This window comes from Periplaneta americana, chromosome 10, assembly GCF_040183065.1.
Source record: "Periplaneta americana isolate PAMFEO1 chromosome 10, P.americana_PAMFEO1_priV1, whole genome shotgun sequence".
NCBI classification, from domain to species: domain Eukaryota; kingdom Metazoa; phylum Arthropoda; class Insecta; order Blattodea; family Blattidae; genus Periplaneta; species Periplaneta americana.
Window position 1 is genome coordinate 80,322,920 of NC_091126.1, and position 27,780 is coordinate 80,350,699.

Consider the following 27,780-nt stretch of genomic DNA (forward strand, 5'->3'; position numbering starts at 1 on the left):
ATCTTGTAAATCGTGCGCTAGTTTTTAAGTGGTGGTTAAGTGGATTAAAGACCCCAACGGTACCAAAAGGTAAAACACTGAATGACAATAAAAACATCTCATAGAAGTGTGGGCATTGACTTCTATATTTATAAGCTATAGCGAGGAACAATATTAACTTTTAGCAAATAAAATTCCGGGCTCTACTTATAACATTTATTATTATTACTGCAGCTTCTACTGCTACTACTACTACTACCTCTACTACTACTACCTCTACTACTACTACTACTACTACTACTACCTCTACTACTACTACCTCTACTACCACTTCTATTACTACTACTACTACTACCACCACCACCACCTCTACTACTACTATTGCTGCTACTACTACTATTGCTGCTACTACTACTATTGCTGCTACTACTACTACTACTACTACTACTACTACTACTACTACTACTACTACTACTACTACTACCTTGAGCAAATGCTGGGTAACTTTCGGTGCTGGACCCCGGACTCATTTCACCGGCATTATCACCTTCATCTCATTCAGACACTAAATAACCTGAGATATTAATAATAATAATAATAATAATAATAATAATAATAATAATGATTTATTTTAGCTGGCAGAGTTAAGGCCGTAAGGCCTTCTCTTCCACACAACCAGCAAAAAGTGTATATACATATGCATGAACTTACAAAGAATTCAACAATTTGATTTAGATGAGAGTTACATGTATACAAGAGTTATTTACGAATTAAACAACAAAATACTATGAACTATTAATTAAACACTGAAATAAACTGGGTAGCAGAATTAAACTAAAATACATAGAATGTTAATATATTTCAAATTATATTAGATAATAGAAAGAGATTATTATGAGACAATTTTGAAAATGCAGCACAATCAGGATGATGTCTAAAGAAAAAAAGCAACAGTGTAGTCAGTAATATTTTAAATCAGTATGATTGGAGTGAAATGCTAATAAGGTTATCTTTTAAGCTGTTCTTAAAGGTGTTTGTTGTCTTGCAGCCCCTAATACTTTGTGACAAGGAATTCCATTGACGCGAGGTGGATATTGTAAAAGATGAGGAATAACAAGATGTTCTATGAAGAGGTATATTTAGCGTGCCACAGATAAGTGATCTGGTATTTACGTCGTGGTTAGAGTATAGATAAGAGAAACGAGACGAAAGGTAATTTGGTGTTGAGGTGTGCAGAATTCGAAAGAGTAAAGACAAAGAGTGTAAAGTTCTGCGTTCTTTAAGTCGGAGCCACGAGAGACTTGCGAAGGACGGTGATATGTGATCATATCGTCGGATGTTGCACACGTATCTGATGCACATATTCTGAGCTCGCTGTAACTTGACTGACAGTTCAGAACTTAGATCACTTAACAAAACGTCACAATAATCGAAGTGCGGCATTACTAGGGTTTGTACTAGAGTAAGTTTTAGTTGCTGGGGCAAGAAGTTTCTCAAGCGACTCAAAGAGTGAAAGGAGGAACAGATTTTCTTTATCGTTTCTTTAACTTGAAAATTCCAACTTAGATTATTATCAAAAAAGAAGCCAAGATTTTTTACGACAGATGAATAAGGGATTAGCGTGTTGTTAAGGGTAACAACTGAAAGATTACTGTTATTAAGGGAGTTAACTACACGCTTATGTCCAATAATTATGGCTTGAGTCTTACTTGGGTTAAGTGCGAGTCCGAAATTGGCCGCCCAAGTGGAGACAGTGGCTAGGTCACAATTTAACTTGTCAATCGATTCATTGATCGTATTGGGTCTGGAATGTATGTAAAGTTGTAGGTCGTCGGCATAGAGGTGATATCGGCAATACTGTAAGTTCTTTGATACGTCATTAATGTAGATAGAGAAAAGTAGTGGTCCTAATACGGAGCCCTGCGGCACTCCCGCCTTTGTGTATCGCCATTGGGAGAATTGATTATCAAGTGAAACACACTGTTGGCGGTCCCGTAGGTAGAAGTCCATCCAGCTCAAGGTATTGTCTGATAGGTGCAAAGTTTTCATCTTTGCAAGAAGCAAGTCGATATGAACAGAACCAAAGGCATTGCTGAAATCGAGAAGAGTTAGTGCCGTTACTTCACCCCTATCCATAGCTTCACGGATGTCCTCGGTCACTTTAAGTAGGGCTGTAGTAGTGCTGTGTCCATGCCTAAAACCCGATTGATAGTCATCGAGGAGTTTGTGTTCGTCGAGATAGTTCGTAAGTTGTCCGTGTACAATATGTTCTAATGCTTTTGAAAGAGTGGGAAGAATTGATATCGGTCTGTATTGGTTTACTGTAGAAGGTGTGTTAGATTTAGGTAAAGGTTTCACTAATGCCATTTTCCAGAGTGAGGGGTAGGACCCAGTCATAATAGATGCATTGAATATATGGGTGACGGTCGGCAGAATCACATCTATTATTTTATACGGGAGAGTGATATTTATATTGTCTACACCTTGGGCTTTAGATTTCATACATCGCAGCGTCTTCATTACGTCAGTCGGGTTAATGTATTTAAAGAAGAATTTATCCCATACAGGTTGGGGGCAAGATCTGAGAAATTCAAGAGTCTCTTTTTTATGTAATGGTTCAGGTGGAGCAGTGACGAAATGTTCATTTAGGCTATTGAGTGACAAGTTGATGTTATCTACCCGAGGCTTTGCTTTTGTTAGACCCAGGTTATTAAGGTTACGCCACAATTCTTTCGCACTGACCGAAGGTATAATAAGGGAATGTGCATGGCGTAATTTAGCATTTCTTACTGCTTGATTACATTTATTACAGATATTGATAAAGCGTCGTAAAATAACCTAAATAAATAACTACCACTACAACATCTACTACTACTACTACTACTACTACTACTACTACTACTACTACTACTACTACTACTACTTTTGCTATCAAGCCCAGCAGAGTTACCAGTCATTACTGCCAGTAGCAAAATCAGAAATGAAACCAGAATGACTGTCTGGATCCTTAATTCTGCCACAGTGGATTATCCATTACGGTGCGTCGTAAACTAATACAAAATATTGAAGTCCTCACGATATTTCCGTTCTGGTTGGATCATTGTTCAATTCTAGTAAGTCATGTGGACATGTGAGCCAGTAGTCGTTTGGTCGACCTTGGTCCTCCATGGGCTGTCACGCCTCGGATTGAATATAAAGTCAACATCTCTTTCATCTGCTTCCTGGACTGCATTTCTTGGCTTTTGAACCAACACTGGAATATACAAAGAGTGACGATTCATTGGTAAATTGTTTAGGGTTGCACAATACCACCGCTTAAAACATCACAGAATAAACGAAGGACTCTTGAGACACTGAATTCTTAACGAAAGACGTGGAGCAGAGCACCGGGAGCGAATCCAGACTTAAACCGGGACGCTCAATATTCATTCGTTACGGCAGAGTTCGTCAGCACTCGCTGAAATGGGTAGAGTGCATGGAGGGTAAGGAACTTTGCTCCGTCGTGCACAAGGGATAGAGAGACAGCATACCCGCCAGCAGCGAATATTGCACTCTAGGACAGTGTCTTGTCCGCGGGTAAGAGTTGCTAGCTCGAGCGTGCAGTGTTTTGATGACCGCTGCGTTACGGTATCATCGCTACGCGGTGTTCGGCGGGGAAGAAAGGGGTTGAAGAGAAGTCACATGGCTACCCGTGCAGCCCTGACGTAGAGGAACGGAAATATTACATGCAATTTCCAATAACTCATAGACTACTTACACGCTTTATCTTACAGTTATTCATTGAAATACTGTCTTAATTGTACAAGTGTTAGGGATTTTAAACAATTATAAAGATGGGTTTGTATTCTCTCGTGATTAAAGTGACTGTTCTTATCTCAGAACGAAATTATTACGAGTAAATATAACGTTAATTTACTTGATCAATTAAATACATGGAATTGAAGTTGTAAGTACCAAATTTAAAGAGGCGGATCAAGGCCACGTACAAACCACGCACGACTCACTGAACTGAAAACTGTAAACTGAATCGCTGGTAATTCCGACTGTCCCTGCTGACTTTAGTTGAGGAGAATGGTCCAGGATTGGGGTAAGCATTCATGGCAAATGACCTTGAGCCGCCAGTTCGAAATGCGCAGATAATAGGTGCATGGATCCGCTTCGGGTTCGGCTCTTGAAAAGCCAAGCCAAGCCAAGTCCTACATGTAATGCATGTCTTTCTTGTTTCATTGTTAATATTTTACTCAGTTTTTTTTTTCGCAACAGGCGATATATGTGCGACGAAGTCATTACCACCAGACTGTTCCAATACTGAATGACATTTTTCGTGAACAACTTAACACACTACATTCCATTCTAAATCAGCATTTCTTTTTCACAAAGTGAAGGTAAGCAATCCACACGCGTGTTGCAGTCCTCGGCTCCATTCCGTTTCCAGGCGCATGGCTTTGGATGCCTATCACATCGAAGAATCGAGTGAGATTAGAGAGAGTTAAATTAGACTTGATTTAATTAATTTATTTATTTAATCTGACAGGATTAAGACCATAAGGCCTTCTCTTCCATCCTACCAGATAGCACATATACATACAAAAAAGAAATACAAACAATGGTGAAAATAATACAAATTAAATTAAAGCCCTATAGAGGGTCAACAGAGTCAAAAGAACACTATAGAGCTCTCATCGAGCTAATACAAGAAAAAAGAAAGAAAACAGAGATAGCAATGATGATAGTGATAACTAATAATAAAAATAAAATAATAATAATAATAATAATAATAATAATAATAATAATAATAAATACAGTACATATTATTGTCAATTTTACAACAGCATAGTTACAATATTTACTATATGTCATGGGTTAAGCCGAAGTTGCGCAACCTGACAGGTGTTCAACAAGCAATTCCACGAACTAGAATGTGCTTTTTTAATTTAAATTTGAATTTTGTTTAGAGTACTTGCTCTGACGACACGCGGCAGAATTGTAGGAAGCAAAATAATCTAGAGGCTTAGGAGCAAGTCATTACGTTTCTTGTTGGAATTTGAGGGATAATTTTCGCAGTTTATGTATTCTTTTATATAGTTTCATGTGATAATTTTATTATTCTATTGCTGACTTACTATTTTGCCCATATTGTGCCTTATTAGTATGGCGACTTAAGTTCTTAACAACTACTTAATAATAAATATGCTACTCTGACTGATGTACAGGTACCCAAAACAAAAGCAAAATATTACGTAAAAATGAAAATTCAGATTTGAAGGGATGAAGTAGGGTATTAGTGAAAAGTAAACTAGATATGTTAGTAGAAATCTAGGTTTTTCGACCCTATGTTTATTTCTGTTTTATATTATTCGAATTCTTAGGGCAACCGGACGTCAATACAGTGACTCGAAAAAAGTTGTGTAACATGATATAGCGGGAAAGTTTACCAACCATTAATGAAAAATTGGAGAATTTGTGAAAAAATACCTACTAGCCTATGAAAATTACCGAGACGAACAAATACAAGAAATAAAGCTTAAGGGCCATATTCATAGACATTTTTTAGCGCGGGCTTTCGGTGGATTATCAGCGTTTTTCGTATTCATAAACCAGTGTTAGCGATAGGATATGATTTGAATTCTGTACTAGTAACCAGTGGATAGCCGGGGCTAGCTTAGTACGCTCGTAGCGCGTGCTGCGAAATGTCTATGAATACTGCCCTAAATGTTCACATTTTAAATTTGAATTGAAATGAAGATGTATCACAGCACACAATAGAATACAATCATTAAGAAAAATAGTGATTGACTCAAAGAAATATTCGCGATTCTTAAAGTAATGAATCGACCGGGACGGCTAACGAAGAAATTTCAAGAGTTGAGTGAAAGAAGCAAAAGAAGAAAGAAGATTTACCTAGAAGTACAGATACGGAGGTATTGACTTCAATATGCAACCCATGTGAAATTAGGAGCTTGGCATGTTTGTTGAAGCTGGTCTTTCAAGAATACAACATGAAATAATAGGAACTAATACGAAGTTAAGCTTATATCCTTGCTACAGTATGTTACAGAAGGGAAAATTGGATTAATGTCTGTACAACGAATCATATGATGCTACCGTTACTTATGCTAAGATGAAGTTACAGATTTTATTGGACTATACGATTACATGCATTTTGAAGGAGTTGTGAAAGTGAAGACTAAAATAACTCATTGGTGTTAATTTGCAAATGGAAATGTGGCGGATTACAGCAAGCTCAGTATTAATAGAGAATTCAGAAGTATATGATCCCGACACAAATATTTGTCATAGTTCTTTTATACTACTTCAACTAATTTGTAGCAAAATAAAAAGTTGATCTGGTAGAACCCTACTCCTTCGCCATGTTATTGTCACGATAATAGAATAAGATTTGTCAAAGAATCTACTGACATAACAAATGAAATTTTCTGATGAACCATGGCACTCGTCATCATTATCATGCTGATCAAGGAGAGTGAGATTTTAAGTAATAATAAGCATGAATATTTAGGTTAAACTTATGTTTTGATTTTAATGAATAATAATTAAATGGCTTGAAATGATGGAAATAATATTTTTCTTCATAAAAAGTATTTCATATCTCTTAAAATACAATAAATTAGTAAGACAGCGCGTTTAGATTCAAAGTACAAAAATAATTTTGGCCGCCTAAATCTGCCAAATACCCCACGTGCGCCGGTACGAGTGTTTCGGTCCATAGACACCCGAAGCAATGCAAAATACGTTTATACCTGTGTGGTGTAAATAAATGTCTTTGCGCGAAATCGGAAATATTAACAGAATAGATGGTCAGCTGAATGGTGGCCAGTATCTGCATATTCTGAAAGATATGGTCCCTTGAGTGCGACAGATGTATCCCGATGGGGTTATTCCAGCAGGATCTGTTGCCAATCCACAAGACGGGGATAGTAACCTTCTAAAGAGCTGACACACAATGCAAGGGAAAAGAGATCGATAAGATTATCGTACTGTTCTCAAAGAATACATTAGCTCTAATTACAACGTCAGTCAATCATAAGACATGAGTTTCAGAAAACTAAAAACTAATATAATGGGGGGGGGGAAGCATTTTTATTAGTTTGATGCACAATTCCGTAGTTATTTTTCATAAGTTTGTTAAACACATCAGATACACATAAGAGAGAAGTTAATCGTCAACAATATATTCTCCTTCACTCTTTACAACAGTCTGCCAACACTGGAGTAGCTTTTCGATTCCACGCATGTAGAAATCGCGTGGGTTTGAGTTAAAGAAGTTGTCAAGCCATGCTCGGAGCGCATTTTCATCCGGAAAGAAAGTTTCTTGAAGGTTGTTCGATAGAGAGCGGAAACTGTGAAAATCTGAGGGCGCAAGATAGGTGAATAAAGTGGGTGCGGAATGACTTCCCAACCCAATTCCTGGATAGTGTTTTGTGTCAGGTTAGCAGAGAGCGGCAAAGCGTTATCGTGGAGTAGCATCACTTCACGCAGTGTTGTTGGTCGTTTTTATTGGATTGCATGTACAAGACGTCTTAGTTGGTGGCAATAAATATCGCAAGATGGTGGAATGGTCACACTTCATCACATTTGCCAGTTCTCTGGTACTCTGACGTGGATTATTGTGGATTAATGTGTTTAAACTGTCTTCGTGGTACCCCGAAGGTCTTTCTGAACGTGGAGTGTCACTAATGTCAAAACGACCCTCCTTAAAACGAGAAAACCATTTTCTTGCCGTGCTCTGTCCGATAGCATTGTCTCAATACACGGCGCAAATGTTTCTGGCTGCTTTCACCCCTCTATTGAACTAAAAAAAAATTATGTCGGAAATGTTCCACTTTCTCCACTTGACACTCCATTTTCTAGCGTCCTCACTATCTGCAAAAATGAAAACTTCAATATATGAGCTCAAACACAACAATTGAACTTCAAATAAAAAATAACAATCGATAAATAAACCCATAGCAACCAGAGTACCAAGACGCGAAATAAAAACCTTATGAACTTATGCATCAACCCAATAAATAATTAAAAATTGCAGACCAAAAATGTACCACAGTTTGCTTTGTAGAACATATTTAATTTAAAATGTCGAAAAACACCTCACTTGGAAACTACTCGCTTCTTTCTTGGAAATGGATCTCTTGCGAGAAATTAGAGCAGCTAACGAAATAATATTATATTCTTTATATGGAAAAAAAAAATAAATTAAAGAAAAAAATTATACAAATTACACATAACTTTACTTCGAGTTATAAAAGTTACGCAGCTTCATGCTCAATGAATGATTCTTCAAAACTCAGCCCACTATGCGGCTTTGTCACATGGATCCTTTCCTCAGTTATCGCATTGTCGGGGTGTCGGTTGTATAATTTGTGTTAATTTTTTATCGTATCAGTGTACTTGTAGTTTAAATTCAACAAAAATAGTATCGTTTCATTATTTTAATTTGTAGGCCTATATATTCTTACCATAACAATGTCGCAATCTGGACCAAATTGTAAGAGAAGCAGAGTGAGTACTGAAGGAAAGCAGACGAAAGTAAGAAAAAAGGAAAGGATGCCTCATAATATTAAAAACGATCTTTGAGGCTTGCGCTTTTTTAGTATTGAGCACAAAAACTCTGCCTGACTCTCCGCCCGCCAGCTGACTGCCATCGGAGTGAGGGGAAAGTGCTGTTTGTCGCTACGCCTCTCTCAAGCCCTGTAACTTCCACGTGTTTACTATAAACATCAGAAATCGAATCTTACTCTCCGACCATTACAGTTCTGCGTGACGGTGCGTACTTCGAAAGTAGTCTGTCGTACTACTCTCCTCAAATATTTGAAGCGACGGTTTTTCTAATCACACGTTTGGAAATATTCGGTTTTACTGTTTGCATCACACCATGTATGTATCACAACACAGCCACGAAATTTGTAAGATTACACAAGAATGTGTGAAATTCGCTTCGAAACTGTACGACCTGACGGACTATTCAAATAGTAATGTCATTTTTTCCACGAGTGTGCATTATGTATACGTTTAATCCATGTAAAGTACGTGTACGTACGTAGAGTTCTGACACTTTAATGTGAGTTCCGAATCCGTTTTTGTGCGAGAGACTTATATGAAAGACAGGAATGAAAGACTCCGTACATGCGTGGAACACCACTCCGTCCACTCTATCTCGTTTCCAGAAACATTAATTGAATGTGCATTTTCGAAAGGGAAACATGCCGAATGTTTTGGTGTATCGGTTTTGTCACTGATATGTACTCTAATTATGTCTACACATAGTTTTGTAAGAAAAGGGCGCCCAACTTGCATCAATATGTCACTGTCAGAAATGCATAATTGCGTAAAAAGCACATCCCTATGACTTGTACCCTTTTCGAAATTGAAGTGGAAAAACATATGTAACCTTTCGATATCTCTCGAATCTTATTGTATTGTGGCGTTTTATAAAGAAAACCTGCTGTGAGGTTTAATAAACATTGCGCATACATTTAATCTTCAGTTCATAAGTACACGTTGTGACAGATAGATCAACACAATGAGAACTGCTTCAGACTCGGATAGAGAGGTGATTCAAGAAAAAGAAAGCGAGGAGTATGAAACGCCGAAAAATACAAACATATTGCAATAAAACATGTTGAGGTGAAGGGTCCTTTTCATACTAATCACTAGGGGCTGGCGGTTTCGGAACCAAAACAAAAAAGTTATGCGCACATAGGGTTGTGACTACTGGTCTACGTCATGCAGTTCCTGTTTACACTCAGCATAAGAGAACCACAGATTACGGTATTCTTAAGGAGGCGGTGTTTATATAAAGGTACCGGGAGTTCAGTCGTTCATTGCATACAGCGGAAACAATATGTTCAACGAATAAATATGAAGTAAAATATTGTGAAGGCACTGGACAGTAAGCAAATCAGTGCAAGGTTTGTTGCTCAGTTACAAGAGGACGAAAAAGCAAATATGTAGGCCCATTGTAATAATAAGTGTGCAAGTGAAATAGCCTTGCAGATTTCCAGAGCGAATAGCTCATGTTGTATGCAACAAAAAACATATCATATTGGTGGGATGTTCATAGTTTTTTTTTTTTTTCAGAAGAAAAGTTTTTTTTTTCCTGATGTTTAACAATCTCTTATTCGGTAACTATTGCGAGCAGGGTCGTGTTTTTTGTCCGTATCGATAGGAAATCTAATAAAGAATAATTTATCCCTCTGGCGTACTTCAACAGCGTGCACAGTTTTCGTGTAAATTTAATTTAAAAAACATCTAAATTCAAGCCATTGGACGATGCGAGCAAATGGTAACGTCTTGGCAGAAAGCAGCTCACCTACCGAGACACACCAAGTTCGTTGACCTCTTCATCTGTTTATACACGGTTCAACTTTTATTTCAACTTTACGCATTCAAGCGATGCATGAAAGTTTGATATTTCATATATATATATATATATATATATATATATATATATCTATATATATATATATATATGTATACACAGGGTCTTTAAAAAATACGGGGCATAATTTCAGGTATGTATTTCCCACATTTAGACAACCAAAATAGTTCATTACAACATGTGTCCGGAAATGCTTCATTTCCGAGTTATGGTCTTCACAACATTGAAATCCACCGGAACGTTTTTCTTTCCGCAGGTCGTTGTCATTACAGAAGATGTTCAAAACGTCCACCTCCTGCTTGAATACAGACTTCACATCGATGTCTCATTCACCTGCGAACACTATCCCAAACTCCAGGAGTATTGCGTATGTCCTCAGAACATGCCACAATTCGATTCCGAAGGGATTCCAAATCAGGCACCGGAGACGAATAAACCAATGATTTTAAATGGCACCACAAGTAGAAATCGAGAGGGTTCAGATCAGGTGAGCGTGGAGGCCAAGCAATTGGGCCACCTCTACCTATCCATCGATCAGGAAACCTTCGATCCAAGTACCGGCGAGCCGTACGACTGAAGTGTGGAGGAGCGCCATTATGCAAGAAGTGAATGTGTTGACGATTGATCAGTGAAGTGTCTTCTAAAACATGAGGTATGGTGTTTTCCAGGAAGTTTGTGTACGCCTGCCCCGTAAGTCTGTTTACAAGTACATGGGTCCAACTAATGGATCACCAATGATACCGGCCCACATGTTGAGGGAGAACCGCACCTGGTGATGAGATGGAACAGTTGCACGTGGGTTTTCATACGCCCATACGGAAATTTGTTATGCCATCTCGTGTGAACTGTGCTTCATCTGTAAATAATACTAAGGCAGGAAAGTTCGGATTTACACCACACTGCTGCAAGAACCACTGACAGAACCTAACTCGTGCAGGGTAATCTGCTGGTGACAGGGCCTGTACACGTTGCAAATGATAAGGATACAATTGATAGGCTACTCTTTCAACAGTCTCCAGACAGTCGTATGAGGAACATTGACTTGCAACGCTACCCTTCGTGTGCTGATAGAAGGAGTCTTGTTCACAGCCTCCAGAATCTCCTCCTGTACTTGTGGAGTTGTAGATCTTGGTCGTCCCCTTCCCAAACCAGGAGAGTTAAATTTTCCATACTCGCACAGACGGTAATGGAGACGTACAAATGTCTTCCGATCTGGACATTGTCGCTGTGGGCTCCTCTCCTGGTACAAACGACGAGCCAGCGCAGCATTGCCGTCCGCCTTACCGTACATGAAGTGTATCTCTGCCAGCTCTTGATTTGAATACATGTCGCACAGTCTAACGCCTACACAACACTGAATGTAACCTTCGCCTCGGAATGAACTATCAGAGTGCCCTCTTAATGTCTCCTTTGACGGCAACGACCTGCGAAAAGAAAAACGTTCCGGTGAATTTCAATGTTGTGAAGACCATAACTTGGAAATAAAGCATTTCCGGACACATGTTGTAATGAACTATTTTGATTGTCTACATGTGCGAAATATATACCTGAAATTATGCCCCGTATTTTTTAAACACCCTCTGTGTATGTATACACACACACACACACACACACGTAGTGAAGATGACGTTCAAAACGAGGCACCATGTAAACAAAATCTTCATGAATTCTAATTCAACGTGTGTTTTAAATTTGATTCTTTCAATATTCTTCCCAGATTGCATGCGTATGCGCATGGAAAATTAAACAGTGTAGATTCAGCTTCACTCGTTTAATGCAGTGACTTTGGCTTTGGAGTCCGTACTTGCTAACTATTAACAATAGACGTGACGAATTGATTTTTAATACATATATGTTGAGCATGGACAACGGAATTCCAGAACGATCGTAAACCACATGCGTTGTGTACAAACAAAACCGAGTGAGACTTTCATTAACGATCCAGAAAGACCTCCGTGTAGCTCACTGCAACAAGAAACCTAGGAACATAAAAACGCAAGCAGTTCGAATTCGACATGAACCTCGACCCATTCGGTGTATTATTGCAAGCACTTGCATCACTATAAAAGAGAAAAATAGCATAAGTACCAACATAAATTCAACCGTTCATCAGTCAAAACTCTTTCCGTAACCGTACGCAGAGCTGACTGCTTTTGTGGTGCTATTCAGTTCCAACCAAAATGTCTTTGCTAGATTTCTTCAAAACTGAGGAAAGTTTGTGAATCATCATCATCATCATCATCATCATCTCCATTAAGTCATTTCATTAAATTTGTTTTCCCGAGTAAGGTGCTTACTGGTGAAAACATTTTACGTGATTGGGAAATCAGCCCCATACACGAACACCTCTCTGAAGGACTGGGTTTCACCCATAGAGCTTTCGAAGTTTAGGGAATACCATTGGGTATTTCAGCTCATTTATATTTCTAATACCGAATAAATGGATTGGTTTTACTTCTAAATAATCTAATATACGTCTATTATAAGCAATAAAACGAGTTTTTATATGAAAAAAAATGCTTAGGTACAGTATTTACCTTTACTTCTATTATGTTTAGAGAACGGATTTCTAGGTGCTAGAAACGAGAGATTTAGGACTTTATCAAATTCAATTTAGGACTTTCAGAGTTTATATATAATTAACAGTTAATAATTTTAATTTCATTAAATATTTAATTTTAGGTGGAATTTAAGTGCAAAGAAATGTGCTGACAATGTGTGCTACTGAACTGAAGACTCAAATTATATAAATGAAAGAGACTGACTGCTGACTGACCAGTTTCATTTCGCATAACAGGAATGCATTGAAGCGAAAACTAATTTGTTAAGCTCTCACCTGACACGAACAACCTGCCACCCATTTTATAGTAGTTGGATTTTTCCAAACGAACTTCAGTTCCAGGAAATTAGGTAAAATCATCTTTTCCCTTTTAAGACCAATATGGGATGAACTTGCCAGATCAGTGTTTGTAAGTTTTTTTTTATTTATTTACATTTTGAATAGCATTTTTGTAGTTATCTTGACTTTTTTTTTTTTTTTCATTTTTAGTACCGGCAATTTCATTTTAAACGAATTTATACGCAAAATACTAAAAATGCGCTTTTCAGGCAAAAACATAGGTTTTAGGCATTTATAGAAGTTTATGGTTCATTTAGGTATTTTAGGTCCTATAGAATTTCAATGGGAGGTACTTTGTACATGAAACGTAGAGATATCTGACATAAGCACAAAAAATAGATACTCAACTAGACATCCGTTCCCTAATTAATGTTACATATTTAGAAAATACCGAAGTAACTTTGTTTTGCCGTAGTAACTTAGTTTTGTTACAAAGTGGGTGATATCCGCTAAGAAGACGCCTATAATATAGGGCCCAGTGGTCGTCAGCACTCGCTGAAATGTGCAAAGGGTACGCGGTGCTGTCCTGTGTGCACCGTCGTGCAACAGGGAGAGAGAGAGAGCTTACCCGCTAGCAGCTACGGAGAGCACCCTAGTGCACTGCGTTTTCCGCGGGTGAGAGAGACTAGCCCCAGCGTGCTCTGTGCTGACGACCCGCGGTATAGGCTATACCGTTTCCAGTGATATTTTGTATACTCCGAATGCTCTAACAGGTCAGGTTCTTAACCTTTCATGCCCAAGACTGTTGAGTCAACTTGGCGATCAACTTGCGCTATCTGTGGATCCATTTTGAAGTTAAAAGTGCTAATGGAATAATATACCGTATGAATAAATGCAGACATTATTTTACACAGACAGGCGTTGTCGTGTTTTCATTGTTCGTAAGAACTTACTACTGAAAAAGTTTATAATTGTAGATGAAGTACATTTAACATGTCTTAATTTTGTTTCGTGAAACCACAGTGACCCATCCTGAAAGCCACGGCGACCCGACTCATGGGTTAAAAGAACCCCTGCCCTAGGTTATCGCACTGATCTCCAAGCAAGGCAAAAGAGATGTCTCCACCTTGAACTCTATTTTCAACTCAACTTAAGTACAGCTCGATTCAGCGTTAATGCCCCTGTCCTTAGTTGTTTGGCTAGTGAGCGAGCTGTGTCATAAAGAAATTTAATCACAAATGTGCAGAGGAGGGAAAGAGGAAAGAGGAAGAATTAAAATAATATTTATGCTCAAAGGTGAGGGACACTCATGTTAAGAAAATACAAAAGGTACGGTCACACGTTGCTACTTTTGCTGCGCAACTTTTGTACTGCAGCTGCAAAAGTTGCGTGTCGTGTTCACACGGAAGCCAAAATAGCGCGCTGCACGCTACTTTCGTGCTGCGCAACCCGAGTGCAGCAAAAGTTGCAACTGGAGGTAGCGAGCCTGTTCACACACAAGGCGCTACTTTTGCAGCCGTAGTCATGCTGCAAGTTTCCATCTCCGTGTTGACTTCTCAGTATACATTTTGTGGTTATGTTCGCATTGTTAAGAAACTCATGTGGAAGCTTACTTATCTATTATTTGCTTTTCTGTCCTAACTAGTATTCAGAAATTGGCATTATTTTTACTATAAAGGTTTAAAAACGCCTATATACTTAAATGGTAACCAACAGCATATTCACGTAATCAGTGTTGGCAACTCTCCTGTTTGAAACTACGCTACGAAAAAATTTGGCGTGAGACGAACTCGATAGCTCAGTGGTAGAGCGCCTGACCGGAGTACAGGAAGTCGTAGATTCGAATCCCGTTCGAGGTTGTGAAATTTTTCTTTCATACCATGGCATGATTGTGACTATAATAGTATTTAAAATTCATTAATATGTCACATCAACGGACATATATATATATATATATATACGTCATCCAACATCTTAAAATGAAGATTACATTGTAAAGTTTCTTCCCACCCATAAGCAATGCTGACTAGATCAGACGCTATGGACAATACTCTATATAACAGAGTCGCCAGTATGAAAGGATAATTCCAAGCCTTTGGCGTGAGACGAACTCGATAGCTCAGTGGTAGAGCGCCTGACCGGAGTACAGGAAGTTGTAGGTTCGAATCCCGCTCGAGGTTGTGAAATTTTTCTTTCATACCCTGGCATGATTGTGACTATAATAGTATTTAAAATTAAAAAAAAAAATGAATTATATCGTCAGCAAATATGCTCAGACCGTGTTGTGCATTTAATAACTGTTACAAATAATTTATTTTAATCACATCTAACATTAAAATATATCCAAATAATAAAAGTATTATTGGCACATTTGGGTGGCAACACTGGTCGCAACCGCAGCAGAAGTTTCAACAAAACCGATATCAGAAATGCTGAGGCTGCAACTCTGAGAACCCTGTTCACACGTCGCTACTTTTCGGGGTTGCACCGTTGTTCACACGTCGCAGTACGAGAGTTGCGCAGTTTTTTTGTACTGCAGCGCTGCAAAAGTAGCGGCGTGTGACCGTACAACAGACGTAGTGGTTAGTAACGGGACATGTGAAGGAATATTGTGTTTTAAGTCGGAGTGTACCACGACATGCTAAGAAGGAAGTGTTAGGTGTTATGGCTGCGCGGCCTGACCTGTGTGACCCAGCCCGCCAGTAGCCATGAGTAACTCGCTCTTAGTCTATCTACTTGCATTTTGCAGGGGACATAATCCCTGAATCAAGCTGTACAAAGCTGCGTCCAGCCTTAAATCGGAACCTCGTGCCATAAAATGACTTTATTATAGTACATTTTTTAAATTACAGTGCCGCCACTGATGAACCTATCACACGCAAAGAATGTCTTTAATTACACAATGTAGGCTAATTACGATACCCAGTTTGATCACCGCTGGCATAAACAGTGTATAATATAGAGTGAACCGAATAAAATAATGAATTTTATAGAATAAATGAAGTTGTATGGAATACAAATCATCCTACATGCGAACTGCTCAATGCAGTAATATTCTTGTGGACGAATGTAAACTTCTAAAAATAGTTAACTAGGGAAAATAAAAATCTGTACTTTATTCGGTCCACTTCAAGTTCACTGCTTGTGAAGACTGAAACGACTGATAACGCGTTCCGGTTCTATGCACGTCCACACTGCACTGAAAATTCAGCGCGCTGGTTTCTTAGATCCGACGACGGCGAGAAACCGACAACTCACGAAATGCAGAGAGCCCTGATCCGTAACTTTGAGGTTACGCGCGGAAGTCATAAAATACCGACAGGAACGAATGCGACACGAGTTTCTTCACGAGGTTCGGTTGCAAGCAGATCCGCCACAATTAGGCAGGTGATGGGAGTGATTGCAGTTTCATCTCTTTGAGATATTTGCTGATTCAAAATGACATTTTAGTCTCTTTCGTTGTAATTGATCAGTAACAATAATCAAAACAGGTGCAGCTACATCATAAGCGTTGACATTGCTCTTCGGACTGGATCCAGAATTCTACTATATACGTAGAAATATGTGCTCTTGTGGAAAAGAGTTGTGCGCAAGACAATTTGTAGCCTTTTCTTGTCACAACAACAGTACACTGCGCATCTAGGCCTCTGCTTTGCTCTGTTCCAGCGCAGGTGCTAAAGTGGAAACGCCGCTAGTGATTTTAATTGTGAAGGCCGTGCACTGGTTGAGAAATGCTCAGTGTCATTTGTAAGAACGGAATAGCCAATAATGCCGAGTGCCTTGTGATTATATGTTGTTGTTGTTGTTATTATTATTATTATTATTATTATTATTATTTGTGATTATTTGTGATTTCACAGAATGTAGACGCCGTGCTTCATTTCTAAAATCAATGTGAATTGAATTTACAAGTAAACGATACGTATAAATGCATAAAGAGCTCGTGTGGCTACTGTATTTTTTTTTTATTTACCTTTGGAATTCAACGCTTATAGGTTTTTAAGCCATGGATTAGACGTGTGGTGGGAATCTGTGACGTGATTTCAGCACAGTACTGTATCCTCATGTAGCAACACAAAATCATGTACAAAGTGAACAAACATACATACACTAGGTGGAGATATCACAAATTAGTCTTTTCACATAATGTAAAATAAATCCATGTATAGGCCGACAACTTACGCTTGATAGTTGAGGGGACGAGTGGAAGAATGGAAGTTGGAAGAGGAGGAGGAGAAGTCGGACCGCGCTACTATAATCGCATCGCTGTTATTTCCGGCGTGACTCCTCTTTGTTTACACCTTAGAAAGTTAAGGCTCTATAAAGTCTAGGTAGGTAGTATCGTTCGCCATTTTTTGTTCTTTCGCTGCTGAGCTACCAGACGAATCTATTTGCCGCACCGTTAAACATTATCATGTCGTAGCTCCTATGATAATAAATCAAATACACTATAATTCAGCAAATAAATGAGCGTCAAATAATGTCCTCGTGTGCTTTCTGCGAACGCCAACGAACGAGCCAAAATGGCGGGCGATTATATTAAGTATTTATCGAGCCTTAGAAAATGCATAACGTCATCAGCAGCGAATCACAAGACGTACACGCTTAAATGTAGCCGACCTGCAACGTGATCGGCTGCCGGAAATAAGAGCGACGGGACTATAGCGCTGTAATATCATCACGTGGTAACACTTTGTCAGACTGAGAATAAGATGCTTACAGAAGCAAGGAGACTTGTAGCGTACAGTGTTGCGAAACTTCATAAAAGCAGCAGCGCAAGCCATCCGTTCTGCAACGGGTTTTAAATTATCTTTAGAGTTAGGAACTCAACATTAGAGTGAACTACGTGGCAACTGAAACTTCGTTGAAGGATGGGTGAGAGGACTTCAACTCATTGTTGGTGTGAATGAAAACAAGGCGTGACCTTCCGTTCTAGCGCATGCGCATTGGAATTATCAAGTTTAACTTGTTAAGCAATAAAAGTGCTACGCGAACTGTGCGCGTTCTACTAGCACTAATATTTTGGTTGAGTACAGTATATGGATACCTCAAAACCTTAGTGATTTAAGTAACAATTTATTATTTTTGAGAAAAAGAATGAAATGTGTCTGCAGTTGCTATAATCAATGAATGTTTCAATATCCCTAATTTATGATATAATATATTATTACATATTCTAAATTATTTGTCCTTATGTGGATTACGACTTTTGTCCTAGTTTTAAGAAAACAATCGTTTTCCAAAGAAGTTGGTAAGCCTACTTGGGTCACTGCTGCACTAACTGTATCAACAAATTATCATAGGCAAGGTAAAATGGAAAAACTGAAATAGTGAACCTCTCTAGCAGAAACTGCTACTCTCTTGCAAATGTACATCTGATAGTATATCTTGATGGTGAGAAAAGCGAAGTCAAATAAACTACGTAGATACAAAGAAATGGTCAGTGATAGTGTAGCGTCTTTGGTTCGTAATTTATTCGGGTTTTTATTTGAAGTTGTACAGTAACACTTTTGCTTCCCCCCCCCCCCCTGTTTTTCGGAGGAGGGACCCGAAGGTTGCACTGCAGCCTGAGGCTTATTGTGCTTACCATTCCTATTCTGTGAATGATTAGATAGCCGAACGGCTGCGCTCTTGTACAAGTACGGCACTGCACTGTGAACTGAACCCTGGCTATGATATGGATGATGATATGTGAATTAATGATGGCGAAATGAGTCCGAAGTCCAACGCCGAAAGTTACCCAGCAATTTTACTTCAATTAGTTGAGGGAAAACCTCGGAAAAATCCCAACCAGGTAACTTGTCCCAACCAGGATTCGAACCCGGGTCCATTCGTTATCACTGTCAGACACACTGACCATTACTCCACAGCGGTGGACAGAGTAACATTTAGTAGGTCTGTGATTTTGGAATGGAGTGGAATTTCGGGAGGGGGCACTACGACCTTTCAAGCTCTATTGACTTCAAATCAGTCGCATTCTTAAACTAACACTGACTTCACTAAGGTTCGTTTCGTACCCAAGTTCCAGGTTTCGAGCAGGCAGACTCGTTCGTTCGCAGGGCAGTCCCCTCTGAGCGTCTTGAGACTGTGCTCGGGGAATGCTATGGAATTACGACGAAATGGAGAAATGTTAACGGAATGATGTAGATGCCTAATGTGGGGAAACCAAAAAACCCTGAGGCAAACCGGAACGGCGACCTTGTCCACTGCAAGTGTTCCAGACCTCACCGGAACTAGAACCCGGATCGCCTGCGTGACAGGCTGAAATAAAGGTCTGGCCACTCAGCCACCATAGGGGTTTAGTATGCAGTTCTGTAATTCAGAGTCGGCACTAGATTATTATGTTGTTCAAAGCGTTCATCGTTTTAGGCGAGTAGGTCGCTTACAAATGTCAAAGAAACAGGCGAGCTATGGTTTAGTGGAACAGTTCATTATGATGGAAATAGCGATAAGTTTTTACCCTTTTCTTTTAGTATCTATTATATTTATAATTGGTAATACTATACTCTGATATTTAATATTGTATTCCCCCATTTTTTGCTTTCTAATTTCCTAACAGTGTTATTTAATTGTATTGTTTACTTTTTGAAACAAAGTTCGAATTCATTAACATTACAAGGAAAATTACGAAATAAACAGAGACGTAATTTTGGCAGTCTTCATTTCAGCTGTTGTAGTGACGATGAGAAACATTACCGTCAGCTTTCTGTACCTTATCTCGTCTATTTTCACTGGCGTGGCTCAACGCTGGCGTTCTTGGTTCGATCCCGGCCAGGTCTCAATGGTATTTGTGGTAGACAAAGGAGACTTTGCATAGGGATTTTCTCGGGATGCTCCCGCTTCCATCTATCATTCTACCAACAATATCCATCTTCTCCTAATTTCATTTGTAATGATTAAAAATAGACTGGAATGAAGTCTTAAGGGTAGTAGGGATTTCCGATGCTAATATAGAAAGGTCTTGGGGCTTCGAGCCCTGTGGTTTATCAGGCTAATGTCTGCGAATAGGATCTGGCTCTGTCAGGGCTGGGATAGGATTGACCACCTGTCAGCATCGGATTCACTGGTCGAACTTGCAGCCTAATTGCAAGGACCCTTTCCAGCCCCTCGAAAAGCCAAGCCTTCACTGAGATGTTATAAATTACAACGTTATAGGCCTAACTAGAGTCCGGATTTTTATGTAATTGCATATATTTTTCCTTAGTATGTATCTGTCCTAGAGACTCGAAATTTTGGCGAATTAGGCTACTCAGTCCATTATACTGTATTTTATTTTACATATTTCGCACAATACTAGGACCTACATATTTTTAATATAATTACATATTTTTACATAAAATGAACGTCCATGCAAATTGTCGTTTAATTAAACGCCTTGTATCATTATTATAGCATAAAATGAAACGAAATTATACAAATATTTATTACAGTGTTATACTCAGTGTTGTTCAGTACATAATGGGATAGGTCTACATATTTCAGCATTCAGGACAGAAAAACAACTCTGTATAACTTGGTATTTATTTCCTTGCTAATCCTACCAGCTTGCATTTTATTCTCAACTCTGAAAAATCCTCGATGATTGACAGGTTTCGTTACATATTGTCGAACCATCGGATCTGTGTACCTTCAGCGCTGTCATCGAACTTCGAAAAGTTAACGCCTCTACTCACTCTCCATTCCACCAGCTTTCCTCCCACCACGTCAAACTGCAGACCATGAACCGTGCCGAATAGGAATGTTGTCAAACTTCCGTCAAACAGTGTCATGTCTCTTGAATATTGCTTATTAATAATGTGAGGTTAATTATTACTTATTCATAATTTAATTTAAGTAGGTCTAATGACGCTGACTGACTTCTACGATTACTTGGAGATAATATGATCACAGTGGCTATTTGTTGGTTAAATGGAAATTACGTAATGAGAATCTATTTCGTTTTTAAAGAGAAATGGTTTTTTTTTTTCATAAATACTTATCCTTCACCTCATCTGATTTTGTTACGTTTGGAATGTGATCTTGAAGTCCTAATAAACTTGTAGGAATGAATGAACACATAGGCATGTACCTTCTTTCTCATCCGGACTAGGGACCGGCTATGGCGAAGTTACTACGTGCTACGATCTTATATTTCTTCAATGTCGGAACTTCTTTCTGCATGTTATAAAATTCTTGTATCTTTCCTCTTAAAATATATCTGTTTATATCGTCTACAAGAATTAAAGGTTCCCTTGGTCTATTCTTGGTGATTTTAGCTTTTCATCTTCTGCACAGACTCCCTCTCTCATGATTTTCTTTATTAGGCGCTCTGATCTGCCTATATAAATTGCATAAAATGTTGCATTATATCAGTATTAATATACGTAATCAATTGAAATAAATAAGCCTCATCTGTGATCGCAGCTGCTCTTTTCGTTGCCTGAGTTATAGGAAACAGATATTGACCTGTTTGTTTCTCTTCATCGAAAAATGCTATTACTTGCTTAATAATATTTTTTTCACCACTCCGTACTACAGTATTCATGTTGAGTTGACAACACTGGACAGCAAGTGCAAATAAACTGTCCCTCAAGAAGGCTCAAAATTGTGAGTAGTGGGGGAGAGAAAGGGAGAGAGATACAGCTCGACCAAGTTAAGTCTGCGAGCCGAGAGGGGAAGTTGGAGGCAGTTCTGTAGTGAAAGGAGGCGGTAACGGGAGGAGACCAGTACAGTCTCATATGACAGCAAAGTTTTCCTACTGCGCTTCAGTTCATAGAGCGGTAACAATTTAAGACGCTTTGAAATAGACTGTACTTCTACTTCTGCTTGACCGTGAGGTTTGGCGTTCTGATTGGCAAGCATGGGCGTAGGAGAGAAAGTTGCATGAGGGGGGGGGGAGGCTGGGAGACAGCGTAACTGTTGCCTTTATCTGAAGACAAGGACAAAAAATCCCTACGCTCCGTAGTGTATTTTAAACGATGTGCACACGTTGAAATCTGAGCGTCAAGTGACCTATGTGGCAACTGTGTTTTGCCTCTACATTCCATCCCGATATCCCCACTCGCAGACTTGACTTGGTCAAGCTGTAGGAATGCAGGGAGAGAAATGAATTACCTAGGCTCAGAAGGAATTAGGGTTCAGTTCGCATATCTTACGGGAACACAGATCCAATGGTGCGACAATAACGACCTCCTGTCAGTCCGCCGCTGGTATTTACAGAGAAGTATAAAAGAGCAAGTGTCTACAGTATTTTCCGGATCTGGAGGAGATATTTTTGTTATACTGGACAGTGGCTTTACCTTTATTTAAATACTAGCCGTACCCGTGCGCTCCGTTGCACCCGTTAGAAATAAATATAAAGTAATTACATAATTAAAATAAGGCATTTGATCCAGGGAACGTTAGTGTTTGATAGAAGGATAAATCGTTTAATATGTTACTTAATTTAAATAATTAATGCGCTATTTTAATCTTACCTATCCTCAATTCACTCAGAAGTTACTGTAATAACATTATAGCATTATGTCCATCTAGACCTAGAGAAACTACACTTTCCAATGGTGAAATAAGAATTAATTATACAAATGGTTAATTAGGTTTCGATATTACTTCATACAAACACAAAAACATTCTCTGTAGGCTATGTTTAATAGCTTTCGTTTGTTGTTGTCCAAGACCTCTTATTGACGAAGTCATTTGTTTTTATTTCATTTCAGCGCTTAAGATGGCGTTGTTATTGTAATTTTAAAACTCATTTATCTCATTAAATATCAGTCCTATCAAAATTTTGCATAGAATAAAACTTATCGAAAATTATTTTTAAAGAAACTTTTGTTATGTAACATTTTTCATGAAAATTAATAATAAGGGAGATATTTCGATTTATTTAATTCAAGCCCCCTTATAAACCCCTTTTAAATAAAATATTTTGAATGCCATATAGCCTAAATTCTAAGTTACAACGAACTTAATTTATATTCCAATTTTCATACAAATCGGTTCAGCCATTATGACGTGAAAAGGTAACAGACAGACAAACAAAAATTTAAAAAAAGCGATTTTCGGTTTCAGGGTGGTTAATTATATATGTTAGGACCAATTATTTTTGGAAAATTGAAAATTACCAGAAAAATTTCGGCTACAGATTTATTATTAGTATAGATTAACTTTACTATTTCGCAACATGTCTTATAGAATTCAAAAATCGCTTATGAAGTTACGTATGTCGAGTGCAACTTTGGCTGGATTTCCAAAAGCATCGAAAAGTTTTAAATATCGGACTTCACTCATGGAATCGATGGATATCTTCTGGTGATGCAAAGATAAATTCATACTGTCCGTGGAACTGTAGGTAAGCAAGTCGTGAAAAAATGCGAAGCAGTCGTTGAAAGAAAATCAGGATATGCCAGCTTATTTACTGTTAACCAGATCCTCAGTGAGAAATGCGGAAGCCTCCAGAAGACATTTCGTCAGCCATATTCATTTGCTTAAATATGCACCAATAACATCATGCGATGTCGAGAAATCATTTTCGGTGAATAAGAACAAACTGCCCGATCGTCGACGGAACTTAACTTCTGAAAATATTGATAAATACCTTGTGGCACTTGTGTTTCATGCATTGATTAACTTTAACATTGATTAAAATCGCACCACAAACTATGTCGTGACATACATATATATGTAATGTGTATTTACATTAATATTCTTATTTATCTTTATTTTAAATAAAACTATTTTTGAACTAATCAAACAATTTTTAACTTCCTGTGCATATTCGATATTACATAAAATCCGGACTCTAGTTATCACTAAACACGAACGTCAGAGTAGTCAAATGCAGTCCCTAGTGACCTAGTCATTTGACATATACACAAAGGTAATTAAATGAATAACTTATTATGCCATACCATGTTCCATAATTTTTATGTTAGGAAACATGAAGCGAAATGAAGAATCTAGACTGAAATAAAATATATAGAGTATAGGAGTATCACGGAAATAGGCAACTTTACCCTATATAAAATTGAAGCGAAATTGATGAACTTGAGGAAAAACTCATTTTTCGAACTTGTACGTCACTTAACTGTACTCAGTGAACGCCGAGATTGAACCGAGTTTTAGGAATGATGTATGGTCGCTCTAGCGCAGACACCGCACGGCTGTAAAACAAATTTTATGAGTATTTCAGTTATTATTCTATCCACAGATCATTGTATTCCATGGCATCGGAGTAGCACAGAAACTATTAAATCTCGTAACAGTGGGATTCGTGAGGGACAAATACCAAATTATAATTCATGCAGCCATAGGCGTAGCTCAGTCGGCTAAGGCACTTGCCTGCCGATTTGGAGTTGCGTTCGGACGGGGGTTCGATTCCCACTTGGGCTGATTACCTGGTTGGGTTTTTTCCGAGGTTTTCCCCAACCGTAAGGCAAATGTCAGGTAATCCTATGGTGAATCCTCGGCCTCATCTCGCTATCACCAATGTCATCGACACTAAATAACCTCGTAGTTGGTACAGCATCGTTAAATAATCAAGTAAAAATATAATTCTTGGAGTTAATATCAATTCATTAGATCACACATGACGAAAAGAAAAAAAATTGTCATGAAAATGAGCTTTCTTTGCTTTATTGTGAACGAGGAATTAACGCTTGTCGTAAAGGAAGTGGAGACGTCGGGGGTGAGAAAACATTTATAAGCACATGTGTATGTTTATTAACCCAATGTAACCTTATATTAAACGTGTCAGTACACTTACTACACTTGGGCGTTCATACCTTCCTATCAAGTAATCTACGCATTCCACCAGTAGGCTACATGGACCAAGATTCGTAACCTCTGTCCTGCGACGTAAACAATTTCCGTGTACCTCTGTTTAATCATGAAGCGTCTCGCTCATCTTAAATCATCGAATCATCTATCGACCACTCGCGATGATTTCGACCTTTTCTCATAGAAAACGACTCTCTTTCCTGGAGATTTTACGATACTTCTAAAAACGGGATGGATTTGTAATATATTTTCTTCGTTTTTTTTCGTTCCCATATAGTAGTCCATTATTTCACCGACGAAGATTAACTTCTGTAGCTTTAAGGTTTCAGTAATTACATAAGTCCTACAAATGATTTTGCCTTATGTCCCAAACGTTATTCTCCCTTCTCCTTGAAGTGGTACTAAGAAAAATAGTCTGTGTTATTATTAAAAGAAAGTAGGCCTACTTTTCATTCGTCTAGTAGCTTCTAAGTTCCATGTACTACTGTGCTCTCATTTTACAAGGAAACTAGATTACACCGCAACCTCGGCGTGCACTTTCCTTCGTGTCGTACTTGCACCGGAGAGGAGCGTGTTCTGTTACTACCGGCAAATCAAAACATTTAGCAACTACAGAATAAAATAAGTCCACGAATTTAAATTATTATTTAAAAATTAATAATAAGTGATTTTCTGCGAATTACTTCTAACCGTGTCCGAATATCCCCAAGTTTATCTTCAGTTAAAACGTGTCTTCCGCTTCCTCTGTATGTCAGAAACTGAACTTGTACGCCACTTTCTGAAGTACGCCACTTTCTCAACTTCGAAACGCAAAATTTTGTAGGAATGCTAGAGTCGGAATATTTACGAGCGAGCATCCCCTATATGGTCCGTCCCAGCAATCTGTGGAGTAGAAAGACGAAACAATACCTCTGCGCAAGCGGTATTTGGGAAGGCTAGGGCCAGTGATTGCCCTGGAGGAGGCATTGCTTGAACAAAGAGAGCAATCGCTTGCAGGGATGGGATAATTTCTATCCGAACTCTACTCCACCTTCTACCACGAGCATCTTACCCCTTAGCGGACTAGAGCTGATGCTGCCCGCAATACACTCCGCCACAGATAGACTCCAACCCCATATGCGCGAAGTTACTCTACAGATTCCTGGGACAGACCATAGTTACCTTTCTTCACTTAACATTCCACTAAATAAATTCGCTGTTCAACCGTATACTTCACTCTCCAATCGATTACTTAATACACAAGCAACTGTCACAAACATGTCCCGGTATAATTCTCAGAAGCAACTAATTGCTGGGATGTTTTCGGCGAAATGATGCGAAGTTTCCTCCTAAAATGAGAACACTGTATTACTTCTTATGCATAAAAAGCTGGAATTTGGAATTCATGAAGCAGTTATATTACCGATTGTTTTGTATGGTTGTGAAACTTGGACTCTCACTTTGAGAGAGGAACAGAAGCTAAGGGTGTTTGAGAATAAGGTGCTTAGATAAATATTTGGGGCTAAGAGGGATGAAGTTACAGGAAAATGGAGAAAGTTACACAACGCAGAACTGCACACGTTGTATTCTTCACCTGACATAATTAGGAATATTAAATTCAGACGTTTGAGATGGTCAAGGCATGTAGCACGTATGCATTTCTGAATTCGCTCATATAGAATATTAGTTGGTAGGCCGGAGGGAAAAAGACCTTTGGGGAGACCGAGACGTAGATGGGAGATAATATATGGATTTGAGGGAGGTGGGAAGAACTTCATTAATCTTGCTCAGAATAGGGACTGATGGTGGGCTTACATGAAGGCGGCAATGAACCTCCGGGTTCTTTAAAAGCCATTTGTAAGTAAACATTTTCGCATTACTTGAAAAGTAAATTTATTTTCAAAACGCAACAAATGCGTGCACTAAGGAAATTGGATGAACTGTGTTTTGAAACTGAGCGCATATGACGCATTTCATTCGGCGTTAGGTAATTATGGTGAAATTAACTTGGGTGCTAAAAACAACTTGGCCTTTTTTCTTAAGATACGAAATTATTGGGTACATTTTGCGAGTCAATTGCAAACTGTTCAAGGCCGAACCCCTGGAAGTGTGCTATAGACTTGGGCCTCAGTTTTCTCTACGACTTCATGAAATCATGATTTATTGTTTGCAGTACCGAGAGGAATATTTAATCCAGCAGCATTATTTTATCTTACCCCAGACTGTTACATAATCTGTTATAGTTTAAGGTCATTTATAATCCACGTATCACCATATTCAGAGGACAAAATTCCTTACGTCAAGCAGTTTTAACTCCGGTCGTAGCAAATGTCCATTAAAATTTTGTGTAAATGTTAGGAAATTCTTGCCCCGGTTAAATTAAATTTAAGCCCATAAGTATCTCATTTTATTGCGCATATTAAGTACCCTCGAATTCAGAGAAGTGGCCGCAGAACAAGATATTCGGTATTCTATTTGAGTAATGCAAAAATAAATAATTAAACACGCTGAATCCGCAAACAGATGCAGGCTATATATAACGTAGAGTTCTATGCACGTACTTCAGCGGTCGTGATGCTTTAAATAACGACAAAGATTTTGTGCTTAACTTTGTGTATGTAGGCCTATATGATTGTCTCGGGTCCTTTTTATCATGGAGTAGAAGGATCATATAATTTACTAAAATCGTTGTTATTGATGTTATCATTTGTCTATACACGTTGAAAAATAACCTGAGTCATGTAGTTATTCATGTAATATTTCCTTTATATTTACTACCGCAGGTTTTTCAACTACAAGGACTTATTATCTTATGGATATGACAGTG

General features: G+C 38.5%; 1 protein-coding gene and 1 long non-coding RNA gene across 8 annotated transcripts in view; one reads left to right on the plus strand and one right to left on the minus strand.

The window, feature by feature from the left end:
- Positions 1 to 27,780, plus strand: part of Ssdp (Sequence-specific single-stranded DNA-binding protein) — a 701,465-nt gene that overhangs the window by 126,285 nt on the left and 547,400 nt on the right. The gene's annotated exons all lie outside the window — the stretch shown is intronic.
- The window catches only part of LOC138707829 (uncharacterized), a 488,719-nt gene continuing 461,923 nt past the window's right edge, over positions 985 to 27,780 (minus strand). For both annotated transcript variants that reach the window (XR_011334387.1, XR_011334386.1), the window contains exon 6: positions 985 to 3,232. This is a non-coding gene — a long non-coding RNA (uncharacterized lncRNA). The remainder of the gene's footprint in view (positions 3,233 to 27,780) is intronic.